Below are 22,914 nucleotides of genomic sequence, written 5' to 3' on the forward strand. Positions count from 1 at the left end.
GTGTGAATTAGTCATTTATTCTATACCAGTTCTTTTAGCTTCTAAAATAATTATTTTACTGCATCGCTATCAACAAGAAATTATTCAATTAAATAATTTCAACGCGCGAAAAATTCAATTTATGTATGTGGTTAACATTGTTCATGTTTATCTAATAAATCTTCATGTCAAGTAATTTAAACACACATTAAATCATACATACGTTAAATAAAAAATTGTATCAAGTAGTACATAAAGTGAAGCAAATTTTACGAATTACAATATAAGGTTATAAAATTTCTTCTTCACGAAAGTGCCTTGATCATGATCGCGGAGTAAGCACAGATCCTCTTCTTTGTATAGCAAGTTGCTTGGGTCAACTTCAACAGCGAAAGGAGGCATGCGATCAAACTGATCATAATCATTTGATTGGTCTGTTTTATCCTCGACTCCCATAATTTTTCTTTTACCTGGAAGAACTATGTGGCGCTTTGGCTCCCATGGCTCTTCTGGATTTCTCTTGGGTTTGCTAGACATGTCCTTCATATAGAAAACCTGATGCACATCATTGGCAAGTACGAATGGTTCATCACTGTATCCAATCTTGCTCAGGTCCACTATTGTCATTCCGTACTGATCTTGGGTTATGACAGTTAGCTGAACCCGGTTGCAAAGAAATAGAGGGATGTAGAGTGGTCCATATTCGAGTTCCCATATCTCCTGTATGAAACCATAATATGACTCCTTTCTATTGTTTCTATCTATGGCATCTATGCAGACACCACTATTCTGGTTCGTGCTTTTCTGGTCCTGAGCTCTTGTGTAAAATGTATAACCATTTATCTCATAGCCTCGGAATTTCACGATTGTGCTAGCAGGTCCCCTAGCTAACCAAGCGAGCTGTGGGTGAATCTCAGAGTTACCCATAAGTTGTTGGCGCAACCAGGAGGGAAGTTTCCATGTGGTGACGTGTAAGCCAAGCATCGGATTTCGTCGGGTTTTAGAAAACTACCATCTTCCTGTGCTACTCAATATACGGAGCCACAAAGGATGACTGTTGCAGAACAGTGTAGTGTGCCTTGTCAAACAAATCAGTATCATTGCTCAAATTTGATTTCCTTCCAAGGGTGCCCATTCCCTGCAGCCTCCCCTCGTGGCGTGAAGTTGGAACCCCAATCGAGTCAATTGAGTTAATAAAATCAACACAAAACTCGATCACCTCCTCAGTTCCATATCCCTTGGCGATGCTTCCTTCTGGACGGGCACGATTAAGAGCATAGTTTTTTAGGACTGACATGAACCTCTCAAAAGGCCACATATTGTGCAGGTATATAGGTCCGAGAATACCAATCTCTTTTACTAGGTGAACCAGGAGTTGCATCATAATATTGAAGAAGGATGGTGGAAATACCAACTCAAAATTGACAAGACATTGCACCATATGGTTCTATAGCTTTGCTAGCTTGGATGGATCGATTGCCTTCTGTGAAATCGCATTGACAAACACGCATAGCTTTACGAGCGGCAATCGGACATTCTCTGGTAGAACACCCCTCAGTGCAACCGGAAGCAACTAGGTCATCAACATGTGGCAGTCATGGGCCTTGATATTTGTGAACTTCTTTTGTTTCATATTTATTATTCCCTTTATATTCGAGGAGTAAACAGACGGGACCTTCGTACTATTCAAGCATTCAAACATGTTATCCTTCTCTTCAGGTCCATGACTTTTAGGTAGGACGTAAGTAGTGTTGTCCGTTATCTCTCTTTTCCGGATGTAGGTCATCTCGTTGCCCCATGACTTTCAGGTCCTGTCGTGCTTCCAATGTATCTTTTGAGGTCTCATAAACACCCATGAAGCCTAGCACGTTCACGCAAAGATTCTTCATCAGGTGCGTCACGTCTATTGCGTAGCGGACCTCTAGGATTTCCTAATAAGGTATCTCCCAAAATATTGACTTCTTCTTCCACATGGGTGCACATCCATTATCGTCGTTCGGAACAGGTTGGCTACCAAGACCCTTTCCAAATACTACATTTACATCCTTTATCATCTCAAAGACACGCTTTCCATTACGGTGTGTAGGTTTTTTACAATCGTTTGGCGCTCCTTTGAAATGCATCCCGCTCTTTCTCAGCTGGTGGTAAGCAGGGAGAAATCGATGATGACCCATATAAACAACCTTCTTGCAGTGCTTCAAATACATGCTGTTTGTGTCATCTAAACAGTGGATGCAGGCCCGATATCCCTTGTTTGTCCATCCCGAAAGGTTACTCAGTGCAGGCCAATCATTGATGGTTACGAACAACAATGCTCATAGATTAAAGATCTCTTGTTTATCCTCATCCCACACCGTACACCTTCTTCCTTCCAGAGCTGTAAAAGTTCATCGACCAACGGTCTTAGGTACACGTTAATGTCGTTGCCGGGTTGTTTTGGGCCTTGGATAAGCGCCGACATCATTATGAACTTCTGCTTCATGCACAGCTAAGGAGGAAGGTTGAACACATGTAGGATCACAGGCCAAGTACTATGGCCACTACTCAACTCACCGAATGGATTGAATCCATCAGTACTTAAACCAAACCTTATGTTCTTTGCATCACTTTCAAAGTCCAAGAATGCTCTATCAATTGATCTCCACTGGGCCCCATCTGCGGGGTGTCTCAGCATCTCATCTTCCTTACGTTCTTCTTTGTGCCATCGCATCAACTTAGCATTCGCCTTGTTCCTGAACAAGCGCTACAAGCGTGGTATTATAAGGAAATACCACATCACCTTCATGGTAACTCTCTTCTTGGGAGGCTGCCCCTCGACATCACCAGGATCATCTCGCCTGATCTTATACCACAGCGCTTCGCACACAGGACAAGCATCCATTTTCTCGTATTCAGCACCACGATAGAGGATACATTCATTAGGGCATGTGTGTATCTTCTGAACCTCCAATCCTAGAGGGCAAATAATCTGTTTAGCTTCATATGTTGTGGACGGCAATTCATTATTCTCGGGAAGAATCTTTTGGATAATTTTCAACATCTCCTGAAATGCCTTATCGGACACACCATTTTTGGCCTTCCATTGCACAAATTCTAGTGTGGTACCCAGTTTTTTATGGCCCTATTGGCAATCTGGGTACAACAATTTTTGGTGATCATCTATCATGCGCTGCAACTTTGCTACTTCCTTCTCAGTTTCGCAATCTCTGTGTGCATCTCATAGCACCTAACCAAGGTCATCAGTAGGGCATCTTCTGCAAACTCATCTTCATCAGCCTCGCCCATTATAGTATCTGCTAAAGCTTGGCCTGCAGCCCAGCTCGGAATGTTGTCATCATCCTCCTCCTCTTTCGCCATGCTTGGTCCAAACCAAATAGTTAGGCATGAAACCGTATCTAAACAAGTGGTTGTGAATAGTCCCCCAGGAATCCTTTGAATAGTCCTTCTTGTTACTGAATTGGAAGCATGGACAACATACGAACCCGTTCTCTGGCTTGTTCACTTTGGCCATTTTGAGAAAATAATGAAAGCCATCAATAAACACCTTGCTCCGTCTGTCCGCATTATACATCCATTGCCGGTCCATCTGCATCATATTACGCATAAAAATGGATTACACTTGAAAATGGATTACGCATGAAAATGGATTACAATTTTTTTATACGCTTTACAACTTATCTACATGATATTCACAATTGAAAGCATGTCAAACTTTGTAGTGCAAATAATGCTGAAAGTTTAGATATAGATAGAAATACACATATTTAAATTTCAGATCCAAACAACATGATACACTACGACAAGCCGTCCACTGAGTATTATCTAGGAGGACTTTAAGCATCCTTGGACGGCGAAGATGAATGTTCCGCTGACCTAGCCTCATCCTGTGGTTTATTTGTGCCTCCTACAACGGTAGTACTAAGTGGACATGAAACACCCGGGACTGACGGTGGAGCATGACGACCACCAAAAGGAGGTTCCTGACCTGACGCAACAGCATTTTCATGATGTCTTTGCAAAAAACGAAGTATTGCTTTCTCCCACGTGCTCATTTTCTTCAGCTTATTATGAGGGTCAACTATAGTTTTCCCCTTACCGCGAGAGGAACGACGATCACCCCCACCATCGCCACTACCTTCAGCAGTAGAAGCCATCTCTATGTACAAAAATTCATACCTTAGCACAAAAGAACTTGTTGAACTTGAAGACCGTGATCATCTCGACAAGCATGTTCTCCACTTGGTGGCACCGTACTTCGTCTTGGAAGAGCTTCGATTCTACGAGAAAGGGGACACGGTCTTCCACAATGTCCGTTGCCGCTCTTTCTCGTAGAATTGGAGCTCCTCCTTGATGTCCGTTGCTGCTCGGCGGAGAACATGCTTACCGAGATGAACACAGTATGCAAGTTCAACAAGTATGGATTTGATAAGATAAACCGTCTAGACAAGGGTAGCATCATTCTTAAACCGCTGCAAGGATACATACAATATATGACACATATGACATACTAATTTTGTCCTCATAATTAATATTGAAATCCTCTCAATTCTACCTCACATTTACACTCCAATCTCCCTCACATTCTAGCTCAAAATCCTCTCCATTTTCTACTTCACATTCTAGCAAATAAACTATCCATCTCCATTCTACACATCAAGTTGTTTTAACTAATACGAATCATATATAACAAGCAAACTATCCATCACATTCTAGCTCAAAAAGATGTATAAATATGAATCCTCTTCATTCTCCCTCTCTAAAGCATAAATCAAAGCATAACAAGAGGATGAAGTAGCTAACCTTCACAACACTTTGGATGGGTGAAATTCCCATGGAAATGAGGAAAAAAAATTTGGGCAGCACCTCGCTTGCTTTGGCACCACCGGAGAGTAGGTGAAGCTCTCTATCTTTGTGGAGTGGACTGGCTCGGGCTGGAGGAGGAAGAAAGGCCTCAATCCTAGGATATAATGAGGAGTGGGTTTTTATCCCAGTTAAAAACTCCAACCGGGATAAAAAGGAATACCTTTTATTCCAGTTGAAATTTACTCCTGTTTGAAGGCTCCAACCGGGATAAAAGGGGCATGCCACCGACGCCTGGACTCTGGCCATTACAGCTGGGACTAAAGGGGGGGCCTTTAGTCCTAGTGGCAAATACCAACCGGGAGTAAAGCTCCGCTCTATTCCAGCCTACCGTGGCGCGTCCCCTTTTATCCCGGGCCAACTTTGAACCGGAACAAAAAGGGCGCATGGAAGATCAATTCTCTACTAGTGTTTGTCCAAAGTCCGCCCCTGACTATGAGAATAATCCAAAATTTACCATCAAACATCTTACAAATATTATTGGAAACAATGCAAACAATACTATGGAGAATTTCATGAATGCTATAAGAATAAATAAAAAACACATGATAGGACATCTCATTGATACTATATATAGGAACAATCCAAACTAAAGTTTGAAATATTTCATTAATGTTGTGGGAACAATCCAAAATACACTATGCAACAGTTGATATTCAACTATAAGACAATCTAAAATACACAAGGAACCATGTCATGACTACTATGGAACAATCCAAATAACATCGTGGAACATCTCGCAAATGATATGAGAACAATAAAAGACACATCATGGAACATCTCGCTAAGTCGATACAATGAGAACAATCCAAACTACATCTTGGAACATTTCATGAATGTTGTGGTTGAAACAATCCAAGCTACACAACAGAACCTCTTATTAATCCCAGAAAACAATCCAAAATACAACATGAAATATCTGATAAAAAAAGTGAGAACAATCTAAAGCACATCATGGAACATGTCACTGATATATCATGGGAACCATGAAAAAACACCATGAAACCTCTCATTGATACTATTTGTATAATGGAAACTACACCGTGGGACATTTCAAGAATAATATGAGAACAAAAGGCAATAGTACAAAATGCGTATGAAAATAAAGGTACACTCATATAATATTAAGAAATAAAATAAGAATAATGAGAAGGGATAAATACAAATGTAAAAAAAAGGAATGGTATAAATAAAAAGAAAGATAGCAGGTAAAATATTCTAGGCCAAATCTCTCCTATCAGTAAAAGGAGGACTAGGTCTGTGGTTAAATTGACTTTGGTCCGTCTTCTTTCTATGACATGTGGGGCCCAGCGTGATCCCTGGTCCGAAAGCTTCCTTCGCACCATGTCCGTTCGCAAGCTCCCTTCGCCCCGCTTCCATTCGCTGTCCGCCCTGTCCGTTCCCTTCTCGCCTTCGCGGCCGTGGTCGACTCGCCGGCAGGTGGGACTCCTCGCCTCCGTTCTCCTCCACGCGCCCGCCTACCTGCACCTCGCCTTCCTACGCCTCTTCCTAGCGCAGATTTGTCGCCTCCTGCTCCTCCTCCTCCCAGGGCCATGGTTGCAGACTCCCTCCGTGGCGGCGGAGGCTAGGCGGCGCGTCAAGCAGCTGCATTGGTGGCACACCCTACTGCTGCGGCATCCCATCACAATTAGAATCAGACAAAATTATAGAAACAAACTATATATGGACAAACTATATACGTACATGGGCCGTGTTAAGTTATTTTATAGCTCTCCGCGCGCTGAGCAACTCAATTCTGCAGGTGATATGTGATAGCCGATGCGCTGCTGGCTAAGGCGCTACAAGATGGCCCACTAGGCCGCTTGCGCATCTAGCGAGGGAGAGGGAGGTGGTCGGCGCTTGGATTCTCGGCTCAGCGCGTCGCGGCTTGCGCTACCGTCGCATCGAGCATGAGGTGCAGAGGGACAGCACGCGGCAGTGGAGGCGCTGTGATCTCCTTGAGCCCGAGAAGGTACGGTGGAGGTGGTCGAGTGCTAGGATGAGACCAAGTGTATGCTCAGAAGGTTCAAGGTTGTGGAAGCACCTGTAGACGGGCAGCTCGAGTCGCGAATTCAAAGACAAGGAGCCTGCCTGGGATCGTGCTTGAGACTAAGCCGATCAAACTCTGCAGTGGATCCAACGGTGAGCAAGACCGGGCGACAGCCGCGCCAGCAGGGCAGGGTCTGATGGCCACGCAACAAAAAGATAGCGGCCTTCCTGCCCGTATTTTTGTAGTGCCGCGCGTTCCCCACGCCTGCGTGGCTGGCGTGCAAGGCTGTATCCCTTTCTGCCCAGCTAACAAGTAACGCGAGCAGCTTTATTCACAATCATCACATCTCCCTCCCTCTTTCTCCTCCTCCTCGCCGCTCCTCCTCCTCGCTCCATTCTTCATCCCCCCTCTCTCCATCAAGGTACATCAGAAGAGGTGCTGCTGGTACATCGATCTTGTGGGAGATATCAATACATTAAGGTAACTTGATTCATTTGTTATTTCATACATAAGGGTGATTTGTTCTGCCCACAAAATTATTTGCTATGCTCCAATAATATCAAGGATGATTGTTATTCTATGAGCAACTCCAAAAGCTTCCTTATATTACCCCAAATCTTATTTAGGGAGAAAAACACGCAAATTCCTTCCCGCCGTTTTTTCCCGCGCGCGCCAGTTTGTGCAAGGAGGCAAGCCTTGCGGCGGCAGCAGTTGCCCTCGTGCCTTTCTTTTTTTTTTTCCGTCCGCTTGCTGCCTTGCCCTCGTGCTGAACCGTGCCACCGCTGGTGCCCGCCGCCACGCCCTCGCCGCTCCAGCCCATCCCATACAAACATCGTCCCTCCCTCCCTTGCCGCCACGCTATCGCAAGTCTTGCTCATTCGTTCCCATCGTCGCCTTCGCTTGAAGCCGCCATCCCCGCTGTTCTCGTTCCACTGTCTTCCATCCAAAATTAAGCAGCTGAGAACTTAAATCAGAGCTTTATGCCAGCAAATCGAGCCTCTGAGTTTCTAGATCGAGCGTTCTTTCTCAAATCGAGCCGTCCAGTAGTCAAATTGAAGCTGCAGGCCTCCCAATCGAGTTGTGTTCCTGCCCAAATTGTGCTTGTTGATGGCAGAATGAGTCCTTCTCAGCCCAATCGAACTCATCCGTGCTTCAGCTGTATTTGTTCTTGCATGCTTCACCATTTGCCACGGAGCCTTAGGCGTAGCAACAAAACCCGTGTGGGCATTGTCTATGGCGATTCGGCAGCTCATAGGTGCTACACTAGGAGGATTCAGTTGCACATAATGAAAGAAATCAGAACCTGCTGAATTTCTGGAAGATGAGGAAATCAGGAACTTAACAGCCGCCGCAGAGAGGAGGAGGGCGCGTCTCGCTGACTTGAGGAGCTCCGCCACCCCAGCCTGAGCAGCATGCGGCAGATAGGTGTATAGGAGTCAAGCACTGGATCAGGACCATCGGTCCTCCATGACTGCGCGTGCCGGAGCAGGGACACCCAAGGGCCGGAGGGCGCGTGCGGGAGCATGGGCACCCAAGGGCCGGAGGGCACGTGCTCTCGCCGGAAAAGGCCGGCCGGTGGGAGAAGAGAGATAGAGAAGAAGGGAAGAGGGAAAAAATACATACCGCTGACACGTAGGGTGAGATATTGGGATGAAATTATTGGGGAACTGCAAAAGTATCTCTCCCAATAATCCATGAAAATGGTATTGGGACATCCCAATAACACTTTATTGGGACAGGTTTATTGGGAGACTGTTGGAGAATGAAGCGTATTCCCAGCCCACCTGCCTAAATCCACACAGCATTCAACATCTCTCATGTTGCAGCACAGGTACAATTCAAAACTGTATTCTTATTTTTGCTAATCCACCACCGTCCAACTAACTCAAAGTCAGCTCCCAGAGTAATAGCATCCTCCTCATCAGTGACTGATGCTATAGGCAATCTGCAACAGCTCCTCCCACAACAGCACGAGAAGGTCTGCTTTAGATCGGCACCATCCCAAATTTGGTCAATAGTTGCTCCTTTCTCATTCACAATAACATAGAGGTGCCAATATTGGACAGCAAGACTAGAATTCCAAACCAATGGTCCTCCTAGAATCTAACCCTGCTGCCATTCCTGATTTTCCACTGATAACCTATAGAGGCTACCTGTGCTTCCCACATATATGACTCCTTTCCGAAAAGGATAGACATTTTGCATAGGGAAGCAAAATATGTTGGGTTGTTCAGTTCTATATTTTTCTGAACAATTAGAGTCCAAAGGACATTTTTTTGGAGGTGGTTTCTGTGGATCGACAAAGCTAAAATACACGTGTTCAGAGTTCTCAAGTCTGGAATTCCTAGACCCCAAAAGTCTTTTTCTAGGCCGTTATCTGGAATTTGCAAGGTGATATCTATGCCTCTCCTCTGAGTTGTCCCAGAAGAAGTGGGCCATTCACGAGTTAATCAAGTCAATAGCCCATTTAGATAATTGGAATGCTAGCTAGCTAGGTAGGATTTCATTTGGACAAGCCTTCCCCATAAGATAGAAGCCTGCCTCTCCAACCAGCCACTCTCTTAATAATGATCTTGTCAATGATAGGTTGGATGCCCTCCCTTCTCAACTTACTATGGTGCAGAGGCACACCTAGGAATTTGAAAGGAAACTCACCTTTCTTACAGCAGAAAATCTTAGCCATATTACTCTTCTCTTCCTCCTCTAGGCCTACAGTAAGCAGATCACTCTTATCATAATTGATTTTTAGACCTGACAATTGCTCCAAGCAGCAGGCACTTAAGATTTCTGTCCTTATCCAAGTTATTATTTTCTAAGAAAAGCAAGGTGTCATCAGTATATTGGAGGCTAATAATCCCCCCACTTACTACATCAGTGAGGAGTCCTGTAATCAAGCCCTCCCTCACATCTTTTTTTAGCACTTTTGTAAACACATCAGCAACCAAATTAAAATGTAAGAGGCAGAGGTTCTCCTTGGTGCCAGCCTTTTCCAGGTTTGAAGTAGCCCCAATTTTCATCATTTATTCTAACACAAATAATAGAGTCAACTCACCACTTTCGTAATCCACATTCTCCATTTTATACCAAAACCTCCCGATATTAGTATTTCATCTAGGAAATCCCAACTAACACTATCGTATGCCTTCTCATAATCTAGCTTGAGGATAACCCTCGTCTTTTCTTTCCCAAACACCGCATATATGAATAGTTTCATGGGCAGCCACCATACTTTCCAGAATGTACCTACCTTTGATCAAGGCAGTCTGGTTAGAGGACATGAGCCTGTCAGCAATCTTAATAAGCCTATTGTTCATTGCTTTAGTAAAAATCTTGAAGCTACAGATGATTAAACTATTAGGTCTAAACTTCAGTCTATCAAGATAAAACTCTCCTTGGGGATAACGGTGATAATTGCATAGTTCAGTCTATCAAGATCAAAGTTCCCAGTTCCAAACAGCCTCACCAAATTAAAGTCATTAGGCCATCTTTAACTATCTTCAAGAAACATTTGGTAGAATAAAAAGGAGAAATCATCTTGGCTAGGAGCCCCCATAGCATATGACCCGAACATGACATCTTTAATTTCTTTTTCAAAAAAAAGGACTCTCCAACATCACATTCTCCTCATCTGTAACTTTGTCTTCCTCTGACCAAAAATTATCATCTAGTCTAACTTAAAGGTTTTCTTCATACCCAAAGAGAGTTTTGTAGTAATCACCAGCTAGGGCCCGCATACCTTTGGTTTCTGTGACTGAACCTTCAGGGCCTTATAACACAGAAATTCTCTTCTTCCTGTCCCCTTGATTGGCCAAAGCCTGGAAGTAGGCAGTGTTTCTGTCTCCTTCCTTAATATTTCTCTCAATTTTTGTCTAGCTTTGGTCTCCTCAATCCTCCATATCCCTTCCAGCTCATCTGAAATGTCCTGCATTCTATTTCTATCTTCCTCACAAAGATGACCGGATTCTTGACAAACATCAAGGATCTCAAATTCCATGAACAGATTTTGTTTCTCTTTTCTAATTTCAGCACTGATGTTAACGGCCCAGTCTTTGGCTTTCTTCCTCAGCATCCTAATTTTGTATTGCATGTCAAGTGTCAAGAGGGTTTTCAAAGTTGCAAGAGGTGCTCCATACTGACTTAACCAGCTCATGGAAGTCAGCCCTGCCTAGCCACCACTTCTTGAATCTAAAAATACTAGGTTTTCTAGCTCTTTCTAACCCCTGATTAAAGATCAGCGGGACATTGTCACTCCCAGCCCTTGACACAGCTTGAACACTGGCCAGGGGGTTATTTTTTGATCAAAATCAGTAGAACCAAAAGGACTTTGTTCAATGATTCTCGGTCTCCTTCTGCATCCCTGCCCAGTAAGGGAGGAAGGAGCTAGTTGAGCAAATGATCTCAGTAGGAGATCTGGATACCTTTCGCTCAAACCATGCATTGTTCCGGCCTCTCCAAAGCACCGAACTAGCTTACGGCCGCCAAACCAGCCATGTGAAATTGTTTTTCATTGGTCAGATATCTGTGAGACTGTTAACCCACACCCAGAACTGCACAATCGATCTGGTTCTACAGTCGGCGCCCACCACACAAGCAATCAAGCTCCAGACATATTTTGCCATTGAACAAGTAAAAAAGAGATGCCGAATTGACTCGTTATCTTCACAGAAAGAGCATTTAGTATCTCCAGACAAATTTATCCTTACCAGATTGGCTTTGGTTAGTACAGCATTTTGGTAAATAAGCCACATGAAAATTTTGATTTTCAGAGGTACTTTAGCCTTCCAATTATACAAGATTTATCACACAAAATAAAAGATAATAAGTTAGCCTTGAATAGTACTACCGTAACATATATAGTTCTTCTGATATTAAGAATTGTCATCTAACTGAGATGCTACATATCACCTAGAACGACCCATCTGCAGGTGGCAGATTATCAAATGGGATTGATACTAATCCACAGATAAGTTGGGTGCGACTTCTTTTGCCCTGATTTAGTCACTAACATAAAATGCATTGTCACTTTGTTCTATGGTGCATGACAAAACTTAACCCAAGCTAGTTTTCTCCTCCTAAAAATATTTACTTGTAAATAAATGCACATAACAGTAGTATTTGCACAGGCTTTACACGGTGAGCTGGGAATGCCACAATTGTCATATAGTAGGCCGGCCGTCTTAAACTTTATTTGAGTTATTAGTCTAGCACACGCTTCCTTGCTTACAGCATATATAAATCATGGAGAAGAATCTTTAATTTATTTGAATTTCTACTACTTAAACGATAAAAGGATACTTCCCCAGCCGAAAGCTGCAGGCAAGCACTTGAACTCTTGAATCGCAATCGTGTATAATCATGCAGAATTGGTGCGCATAATCTCCACGTTGCGTCATATTAGTACATATCACTTTTTCTTGCGAGTAGTATATATGAATACATCTCACTTGATAACTTGGTATTTGCAGTCTCAGTCCCGAAGTGCGACGTATCTGCCATGGACAGCAACTCCCCATGGACAGCAACTCCCAGCCGCCTGCACCTAGGGATGGTAATGGATCATGGTCCTTATGCATACCTCCTTCACAATCCAACTTAATCCTATTTAATATTTAGTTCAAAATCATATAAATTTATAATCTTGCCCTTATTGAGCCCGACCCTTTACCACCCCTGCCTGCACCACCGGCTGCCACAGTGAGCACGCTGGCCAACCCGTCACCGAGGCTGGCCGTGCAAGGTTCTTCCCACCAACAGACGGCGGCTGTGACTGCCGTGCCATGGTCGCCCACTGCTGTCGGGTTTGTGGCACTGAGGCCACCGGTGCACCAGCACCGCCAACCGAAGCTTCCGGTTTTCAGGCCGCGCGCTCCTGCAACGGTCACGCCTGAACGGCAGCTCCTGCAGGGCTCCTCCAGACAACAGGTAGCCGCTGCGGCTGCTCCGGTTGCTGCCACTGCTCCACGTAGCCCCACCGTGCTTGGCGTTGGCACGCCGCCGGCTCCACCGACGGCTATGATGGCGAACCCATCGCCAAGGTTCATGCAGGTCAACAACAGATTGACGCTCAGGGATCTTCAACTCCTGCCAAAACTGCCTGTCTACAGGGGGCCAACGCCTAGGCTTGAACTTGCCAGGTCCGTTTCATCGGGCAATGCGCTGCTGCAGTCGTCAGTGGATACGGGCCCGTGCGCCTTAAACATGCAGGCAGACCTACCATCTCCGGACGAATTGTCAGAGAGGGACAGTGGCGGCGAGGACGAGCTGGAGACGCTGGACTAGTTCCTGCTCGATCACCCTTGGAAGTGCTGGATAAGTCTTGCTGTTGGTTCTTGTGGGGCTGCAGCTGCTGTACTAGTCCTTGTGCTGCTGGGGCTGCAGTTGTTTTGTTGACTGGAGGACAGTGGGGCTGCAGCATATGCTTGCTGCAGCACCACTTTGTTGACTACTTTTAGGGTATGATAGTCCTAAACATCTTAGACTAGATAGGACAGCATCAAAAAGGTATCTTAGACTAACATATGCCTTGATGCTTCGCTGGTTGACTGCTAGGCTAGCTATAAATATATATCCCTAACCTTTAGTTGGACATGGTATTATGGAAAGAAAACCTAGAAAATTACCCTAACTCTTCCTAGTGCCATCCTCTCGATGAGAGTTACAGTTCAGATCCTAATAGGAAGATAGATCAGACAATGAGAAGTTGTGAGATGTGAAGCGTGTATGCTCGTACCAGTTATCCTATCAATGTTTGTGTTCACTGCAGAACTGGTTGGTTGACCTATATGGTTATCTATCCATTGTCGTAGCGGATTTGGGATTATGAGGTTCATGTGGAGATTAACTAAATGTTTGTTTGTTTTCCTTATCTTTCGGTTCAAATTTTTTTCCTGAGATGTGAAGGTTTGCATGGGGTAGTGCGCTGGAAGGTACGCAGGTTTAGAACGTCACCTGACAAAAAATTTATTGATTATGATCGCTAGAACGAATCTGCAACGTCAGACATTTCTTCTAATGCTAAATGTTTTTTAACATTTGTCTTAAAATTAGCTTCTAAAAGAAAAGGCATCAAAATTTGGTTCCGTATGCAGTAGTTATACCTTACTATTACTAGCTAGACACCTTGTAGACTACCGTTTGCCAATACAAACTAGCTAGGGTGTCAAAGTTTTACATTCTTTTCTTGCACTTATCGGGAGTGAGGGGCAACAGGCCATTTCAGAGCAACTAGGATTCAAGAACAACGCTGCGGTAATCGGCAAAAACCACATCACCATAGCAGAGAATCTTCTTCACATTGTCAGAATTGAAGCATCTTCATCATCACAATCGATCATCGTTTTACTTTTACCATCTCCCTTTCCACGATGGGAAACCATCCAATTCTTTGCACTCATTATGGTAGAGGATGGAGCAGTCCAAACTTTCAGATATGCATGTATCTTCTGCTCATCCAATAAAAATGGATAGATAAGAAGATGCACTTTACATTATGCATAAGGACATTCGAACATGCATGTATCTTTTGCTTATCCAATGACAGTGGATAGATAAGAATATGCACTTTACATTATGCATAAGGACCTTTATATACTAATAATTGGCATTAGAAAATAGCAAAAAAAAAAGTTTAGGAGACAAAAAGGAGCACAAATTCACACATTGTTAATGCCTGAATTCACGAAGGTGATACTCGATCGCATCTCACATAAGTATGTTGTGGTCAAAGCTATCCTTCTAGACATGACCATAACCAAGGTCTAGATGGATAGCTCAGGAACACTCATCATTGGCGAATATAACTTCAAGAGCAAAAAAAAAAAAGCAAATTCATCAAACCACAACGGAAGAATCTTAATGGAAGAAGAGAAGTAAGATGTGCCTCAGTTTCATCCAGGTATGACAATATATGTTCTATAGTGGTGCAGGATGCAATCAAAATTGGATACAGTGTGGAACTTTTCATCTGGACCTTCAATCCCATATCATTTTTGAAATCACATCCTCGTATTATTGCCTCTCTATTGTTATCTTCATTGTAGTAACCATCTTGTAAGATCCCAGGCATGTGCAATGGATAACCATGGCCCGCTTTGAAATGTGCATCCACAGCTAGCTTGATGGTTGATGTCATAGTATTTTTAATATCCACTTGTATCTTACCATTAAGTTCAGTCAGAAATCAAACATGATGGAAATTTCCCTCTCTCTTGGACTTTGCAAGCTGATGATGGAAGTGTACACTAGATATGGGCTTCACAACCGGCACATTGTAGCTGGCGGTTCAGCACGATCCATTTGTGATGGATGCATACTCCTGGTTGAATGGTGTCACAATCCTGAATTGGTAATAAAAAAACAGGGGAGTGAGGGTCTAGAAGAGTAAATCTAGAATGGGATCTCCCAGAGAACCGTATTATTGTATATCTATAACATATTTTGTGGTTCGCATCGGAGCTCTCATAAGTATTATAATAATCTGTGATTATCCCTTCAAGAAGAAGATCGAAGATGCAGACTGCTTAGGAAGGTACCCAGAGCTTTGTCTGACGAAGAGGAAAAAAACAAAATGCAAACACTACCAACAATGAGAAAGAGACTGCATCAATCAGACCTATTGTTAGGAGAAGTGAAGGGGGAAAAAGGCAAACAGTACAAAACAGAATTGGGCTTCACAAGCGGTACATCTCGGTGCATTGCCACCCATTCTACATTTCATGTACGGATTTTTGTATAGATTCTCATGAAAGATTAAATTTCACTATAGATTCTAGTGCTACTATATATTTCCTCACCACCAGAGTAGACAGCGGCTCTGCTTCTGGTAGTGTCCCAGAAACTGTTGGTGATAGATGATGATAACATTAATTCTAGAGTTTTTGCAGTCTGGACTCAATGGCTAAGTTTACTAGGAAAGATACCAAGTGCAAGCTATTGCAAACATAGGATTTATCATCTGGTAGGAAACCAATGGAGGAGGAACTCGTCCCTGCTAGCAATAAAAATTCATATTGCATTTATCACATAGCATTTTTAATTGGTTATAGTAAGTTCAAAATTGATTTGGAGAAGCTTAATCCATTTAAAAATTGTTTTTTATTTATTATCCTGTGTGAAAGTGTATTAGGAAAATACACGACCCTCATCACTCCCAGTTTATTGGACGAATAAAAGGTGATGATTAACTATCACTCCCGGTTGTTATTAAGAACTAGGAGTGATGGTTAACTGTCCCTCCCAGTTTGTTTTATGTACTAATTGGGAGCGATTGTTTCATTATTCCCGGTCTCTAGTATGAGCTAGGAGTAAAGTTCCTTTTCTATTAAACAGCGCCCCCCCCCCAACCCCCTCTAGAAGCAATGTCCTTTCTCTCACCACAGGCGTCTCCACCACAGAGATGACCCCTCTTCTGGAGGCTCCACTACCAGCATCCCACTGTCCACGCGCAAGCGGCTCCACCACCACAGGCATCTCCTTCTTGAGTAACATTCTGGAGGTAACCCGTAACCCTTACGCAGCTTAGTTGAATGCCATATTGACAAAATAGGCTCAGGTGAACAATTTAATCCATCATCAGTTAGAATAGAATTCCATGTGTGACACAGAGAATTGAGAATTTTCATGTCTTTCAATTCGGGGAGGTTTCGCGAGACTCTGCTTGGGAAACGGGTCGATTACTTGGGGCGTTCTGTCATTATTGTAGGTCCTTTTCTTTCATTACATCAATGTGGCTTATAAAGCTAGAGTGAAATACCACAATGGGCGGCTCCACCACCAGCAACCTCACCTCAATCATGAGTTGAAAAATAGTTTAGGTAGAAAAATGGTTAGCAAAATTTAGCCAAAAAATAGTTAGAAATATTTAGCTAGAAAAAGTAGTTTGGAAATATTTCCTAGGAATTTAGCTAAAAAATTAGGAAAATTTATCTAGAAAAATTTTAATTTTCTAACTGTTGATGTAAGTGGCTGTACATTGAAGCAAATGATGAAACGGGTGGAAAATTTTAGCTTGTCTTTAGTCATGTTCTCTTTTTTTATTGAAACCTGTATTAATTACAAGCTATGCAGGTGCAAAATCACTTATGAGTGGCCCATAGGCTGATTGGTGTTATCAAGAATGTCCTAGATATGCTTGTACTTGAGAATTCCAATCCAGCATGCCCACCTTTTCAATGTGATACTTCCTAATGATTTTGCAATGGCCTATCTTTTCTTTCGACTCAACTTACTGTTTAACCAAAAGGGTGCATATGTCGAGTCAAGCTAAATTTATGCTTAGGCCCATATATATCTCCTAAGTCTGATGCAAATTTTCATTTAAATCTATTAGGTTGATTTCCTTATAGTTTTCTTATTAACCTGTGATTTCCATTCAAATACTTTCACAGGAATTGCCTTTAAATAAATACACAATGAATTTTCCTTCTGATCCGTAGTAGCTAGGGTGGCACAATGCTGAGAACTCATGGAGGAAGCCGACCCTACATTGGCAGTGAAGGGTGTGTTCACCTTACTGAAAGCTGCAAGAGCCTGACCTTGTACCACTATCCTCGCACAAACCCAGGATATGTATAAAATGAGATGCATGATATGAAATATAGTTTGATTATATTTTTCTTAGGTAGTTCATCACGTCCCATGTGGTCACGAAAGGTAACTAGTAAGGTAAGTGGGTCTTTACACATGGTTAGAGATTAATAAGTACATGTCCACAAATGCAGAGTGTTGGTGTTTAAACCGGCAACCTACCAAGGATACCCTGAGGTAGTAGATTCATCGGCGGGTCTTCACCAAGACAAGAACTTGAAGGTGAACTTGAGACATGACTTAAATAGGTTCAGGCCATCGGAATAGCGTAATGCCCTACATCCTATGTGATGTATTTTCTTGTATTGGTGTTAGATGTGTTTTAGAGGGGTCCCTGCCTCACCTTATATATTTGAGGGTAGAATTACAGGCCAATTTTCATGAATCATAGCCAATTAAGATGAGAAGAGCCCTGACAAGTACTTTCCTATTATCTAACTAGTTCTGTCTCCTGTCTCCTGATTGGGCAGCTTCGCTGTGCTGCATCGTAGCTTCCATCATGAGTAGTTGACCCGGCCCAGCCTATCCCTTCCCAGAGTATACATGCCATCTTAGAAGACCCATGGATCTTAGAAGACCCATGCAAGATGAAAGTCACGCTGACAATGTTGTTATCCACGCCCAGGGCATCGAAGCTGTATGTGGGGGCAAAACTAGAGCAGCTTGATGCTCAAACTAGGCACATCCTAGACTAGCCATATTTAAAAGTGAGAGCACATGACGCGATCGAGATGGATGTGACAAAGATGTCTCAAAGGATTGCAAACATACATGCTCATGATATGTTACATTACTTTCATTGCATTGTAAGTGTATTGTGCTGGTGTCAATTATTACAGTCCTCCAACAATATATACCTTAACACATATGAGTAGGCTCTTTTTCTTTTATTTTTAATTGTTTTTATTTTTTATTTCAATCTCTATATCTAACACTGTTACTAGATTATGACTTTGTTGTTCATAAGTCCTTCAATATATTCTTAAACCTGAAGCAACAATATGTGAAACCTAAGTCTATGTTTTAGGCAAAGTACTTCAATATTTTTAAGGAATGTTTTTTTTGTGTAGACGATATAAATTAATAGAAATCTATTTTTCTTAGATCTACCATCATAGTAGATTTGAAATAACATTTCTTCTTGTAAAAGATACATATGAGTTTTCACCTAATCTGTTTACCCATAAGATGGTTTCCAAATAACATGAAACTTTTCGAGTAGATGCTAGAGACCCATTTTGCATGGAACTAGTACATAGCACCTATTATATATTTGGAATAAATGTTCTTCCAAAAAAATTATATTTCAATTGTTAGGTGAGTTGTTTACCCTTCATATGGTTTTTGAAAATCTTAAAATTTTTTAGTAGATGATATAAATAAATAGTAAATTACTTTGGTTGGATCTGGCATCATAGCTGTTGTACATTTTTCTAATAAAATCTTTTTGCAAAGCTATATTTGATTTTTCATATAAGGTCTTTACTGGTAATATGATTTCAAAAAATCATGAATTTTTTTAGTATATGCTATAAATTAAAAGAGATGTATTTTGCATGGATTTGGCATCATAGCTATTCTAGACTTCAAATAAAAGTCTTCCAGAAAATCTATATTTGAGTTTTTCACTAAGTTGGGTATTCTCGATATGGTTTCCAATAATCAAATAAAAATCACTTAAATTCGGTCTGAATTCTGAAATCTAAATAGTTGTATTTTAATTAATTAACTTGAAGTATAGGTGCCTTGGTATTAACTATGTGATGCAAATTTGGATATACAAATCTCAATGCAAATTTGGATATAGAATTTAGACAACTTGAATTTGGCTCGTAGGGAAAAAACTAAATGTTTATGGATTCATAATGCTTAGTTGATTTATAAAGGTTCATGCATAGTGGGTACGGTCAAGATTGTTCTCATCTTGACCGAAATAGCTGTCAAAAAGCACCGAAAACATTAAAGCCCATAACTCTAGAGTGGAAAACATAATATTTCACAATTAGTCACTGTTTTTTATGCTTCACTTATATATTGAAACTTTTTTGGCTTGACAAGCACAGGTAAAAGCCTAGTGAACATGCGAACTGAGCATAGCTCACCTGGCAGGTTCTCTTTGGCTGGAATCTACCCACCCAGATTAGTCCTCGATTCGGCATGAGCACTTGCATTTTTCTGTATTTATTCCAAGATTTAACCGGCGTTATTGTTTTAGTGTTAGGCAATGTGCCCATCGATAGCAAGGCACCTATGGTGACTTCATCGATCTCGATATTTGTTGACTCAGTCTCTCAGAGATGCTCATAGTAATAGGGGTAGGATTGCATGCATGTGTGTATTCGTAGTAGTGAGTGTGCATGCATGTATATGAGCGTCTTCCTCTGATTTTGTTGAAAAAAGAACTAGTGAACACTAAAAGTGTTTGAACTCACATCTTATGAAGATAGGATTCCATTTAGGTCATATCACTACAAGAATTTTCATTATTACTGACGGTTCTTTCAAGTGGTCTACAGTGTCTAGAATCTAAGTTGCACTACAAGGTTTTGTCACTAACGCAACGGCACAAAATCGTTGCAATAGGGGTTATTTCGTTGCAATAGGGGTCTATTGCAACGATTTCGTGTCGTGGCGCTAAAAATCATGTCATCGTGTAAAATGGTGTTGCAATATGCTATTACAGCGACACAGGAAGCCGTCGTGTGTCATCGCAATAAGTGGCTATTACAACGCCCATTGTCATTGCAATAGTGGCTATTGCAACAGTAGGCGTCGTTGCTATAGTGGCTATTGCAACGACATTGCGCTGTTGCAAACAAGCGTTAATGCAATGCAAGAATGTTGTTGCAATACGAGACCTATGCTGTTGCAATATACTAACAGGCTATCTCAACGAAATACTAGTCATGGCTATATGCGTCAACCATATCCCAACGAAATATGGATTGTTGCTATATGCTCAACGGATATCGCAACGATGAGAAAGCGTCGTAATATGCGTACAAGGTATCGCAACGATGTACGTGCCGTCATTATATGCTTCAACCATATCGCAATGGAATATGTCTGGTGGTTATATGCGTACAGGATATTGCAACACAATACGGGTCGTGGTTATATGCTCAATGGATATAGCAACGACGTGAAATCGTCGTTATATGCCCATATATCACAATCATCATTTCACCCAGAATACATATAATATTATATGAACCCATCAACTAAAAATAACAGCCAGGTACATTCAAAAATAGTTTGACTCCTATCCAAAATAACCAATCAATGTCACTGAAATAGTATATGAGAACTAATAAAATGGTCCGAAATCATATATAAATCTAATCGATTTCTGTCAAACAATGTGCTAGCAACACTGTGCACAGGCATACACCAGTGCCTTCAGGTTCATAAACACGCTCTTCAGTAGTCAAGGAGTGGACCATCATTGACACTGCCCTATTCGTCCTCAGCTCTGGTTCCAGATTTACCTGCATAAACTGAAAGACTTCATTTTCTTAGTAGGCAGGACTATAGCAAAATGTACCTTAGATACACATACACACATAAGAATAATATTCTGAGGTATACATTTTTAGTTTTTTTTCAAGACAAGAAAGAAACAGTCACAATTTAACTACAACAAAGTATTGCTGCTACAGTTGAAAAGATGTTCAGAAGAATATCAAAGATGTATACATTCAGGAAAATGTTGGTTTGGTATATCTAAATTTAGCTGCTTCATTGACAATCTGCAACAAAAGTTGTATGAATTAGGTTATGAAACAAAAATATGCTCAAAGCACAAAGCACCTGACAGGGATAATTCAAACTGTTAAGAAGTATATACTGTTGTTAATGTAACACCCCAGGAAAACTAACACCACCTTAGGATGCTACTAAGCCACACTAGACGGAAGGGAAATATTTTGACAGCATCTCCCCTAAAACAGGAACATCGTGGAAGCAACAAACAAAAAGATATGAAAAAAAAATAAAGCACACTAGCATAAATGAAAGATCCTAACATGATGTCCAAATGATTAAAGGTAAGGTTTAACAAATCTTAGCCATCATTAAGCAACAAATAAACTCTCATAGAGAAGGACTTAAATATTACAGTATCATGCTATTAAGCGACATAACTCCATATGCCATGCATTGTGATGCAATGAAATGCAATGCCAAGACAGATCACATGGAAAGAGTATACATCGCATGCACTAGATAAGTCTCTCCTCATTTGACAACATAAACCTCATCCTAATTATGCCAACAAGAGCCATTACCAAGTTATAAAGTAAAGAACAAGGCATATGTAATAACAACAGTAAGATGTGCATAAACTTGTAATTGAATGGATTATATTGGATAAGTTATCATTCTAAAATTTAAGGTGGAGGTAGAAAACCATGTGCACATAGCAAGTAAATCACTCATTAGCTCAACCCGTCAAACAAGCAACAATGGTGAACATCGCCTAGGCTAACCGCAGCAGCTTTGCTTCACTTTTTGGTATCTTTAAAATTATAAAAGATATGACAGCAAGCAAATACACCTTAGAAAACTAAGGGAGAAATCATACAACTTTGTTCAGATCCTTTATTTTTAGCATAATCCAAAGAGGGGTAAAACTGCAGTTGAATGTGAAGTACAGAATCTGTCTAAAATTTCGGGCAGCAGCATAAAAAACTTTATATCTCCCAAACCCCTTGTCCAAAAATTCTAAAATTTTGTTAGGATATACATCTCTGAGAAACCTACAACTTTGTTATTATAGGTTTCCACGAATTCCATCCTTAAGATCATCTAATACATCTCTGAACATCTGCTGTCAACCATCTGGACATTCAGAAACAGCGTCCAAACAATATTCCATAACCAAAAGTATACTCCACAAAAACATGCGAAACTTTCACAGCAGTTAGATCTCATAATCTTCCACAACTTTTGTACGATCCACGTTTGGAGGAAAAATTGTTTAGATTGCCAAAACTACAAGGACAGCAGCACTGCCCGAGCTACAGGACAACACACCTTAGATCGACCTTCAAACCGTGTTTTCCCCAACAAATCCACTAATACTTAGGACCAAGAACCTTCTAAAAACATCAATTAGCAGATCTAAAGTGGATTCACCTCACCTTGGTCGTTTCCCAAACCCTAGGGCAGCAGGAAGATATGGGGAAAGGACCGATCTACATGGAAGATGCACCTTTCTTGCTCCTCTTGTTGTCCTCGATCCGTTTTTCTAGTTCCCCGCAAGGGTTTGCTGCTGTAGAGGGGATTTAGGGAAGGAAAACCATGGGAGAGCAGGGGAGGAGGAAGAAACGTGAGAAGGAAGAGAGGACCGGTCTGGATGAGATGGGCGGGCGCGTGAGAGAAGGAGGGGGGCTGCGGCTGGAGGTGGAGGTGTGTGAGAGGAGAGTTAGGGTTTGTGGGGTGGTCAGCTGATTTTATATCGTATGAGTGCGATTAGAACCATCGTATCGACGATAGACGAC

This window comes from Setaria viridis, chromosome 8 (genome assembly GCF_005286985.2).
Source record: "Setaria viridis chromosome 8, Setaria_viridis_v4.0, whole genome shotgun sequence".
NCBI lineage: Eukaryota > Viridiplantae > Streptophyta > Magnoliopsida > Poales > Poaceae > Setaria > Setaria viridis.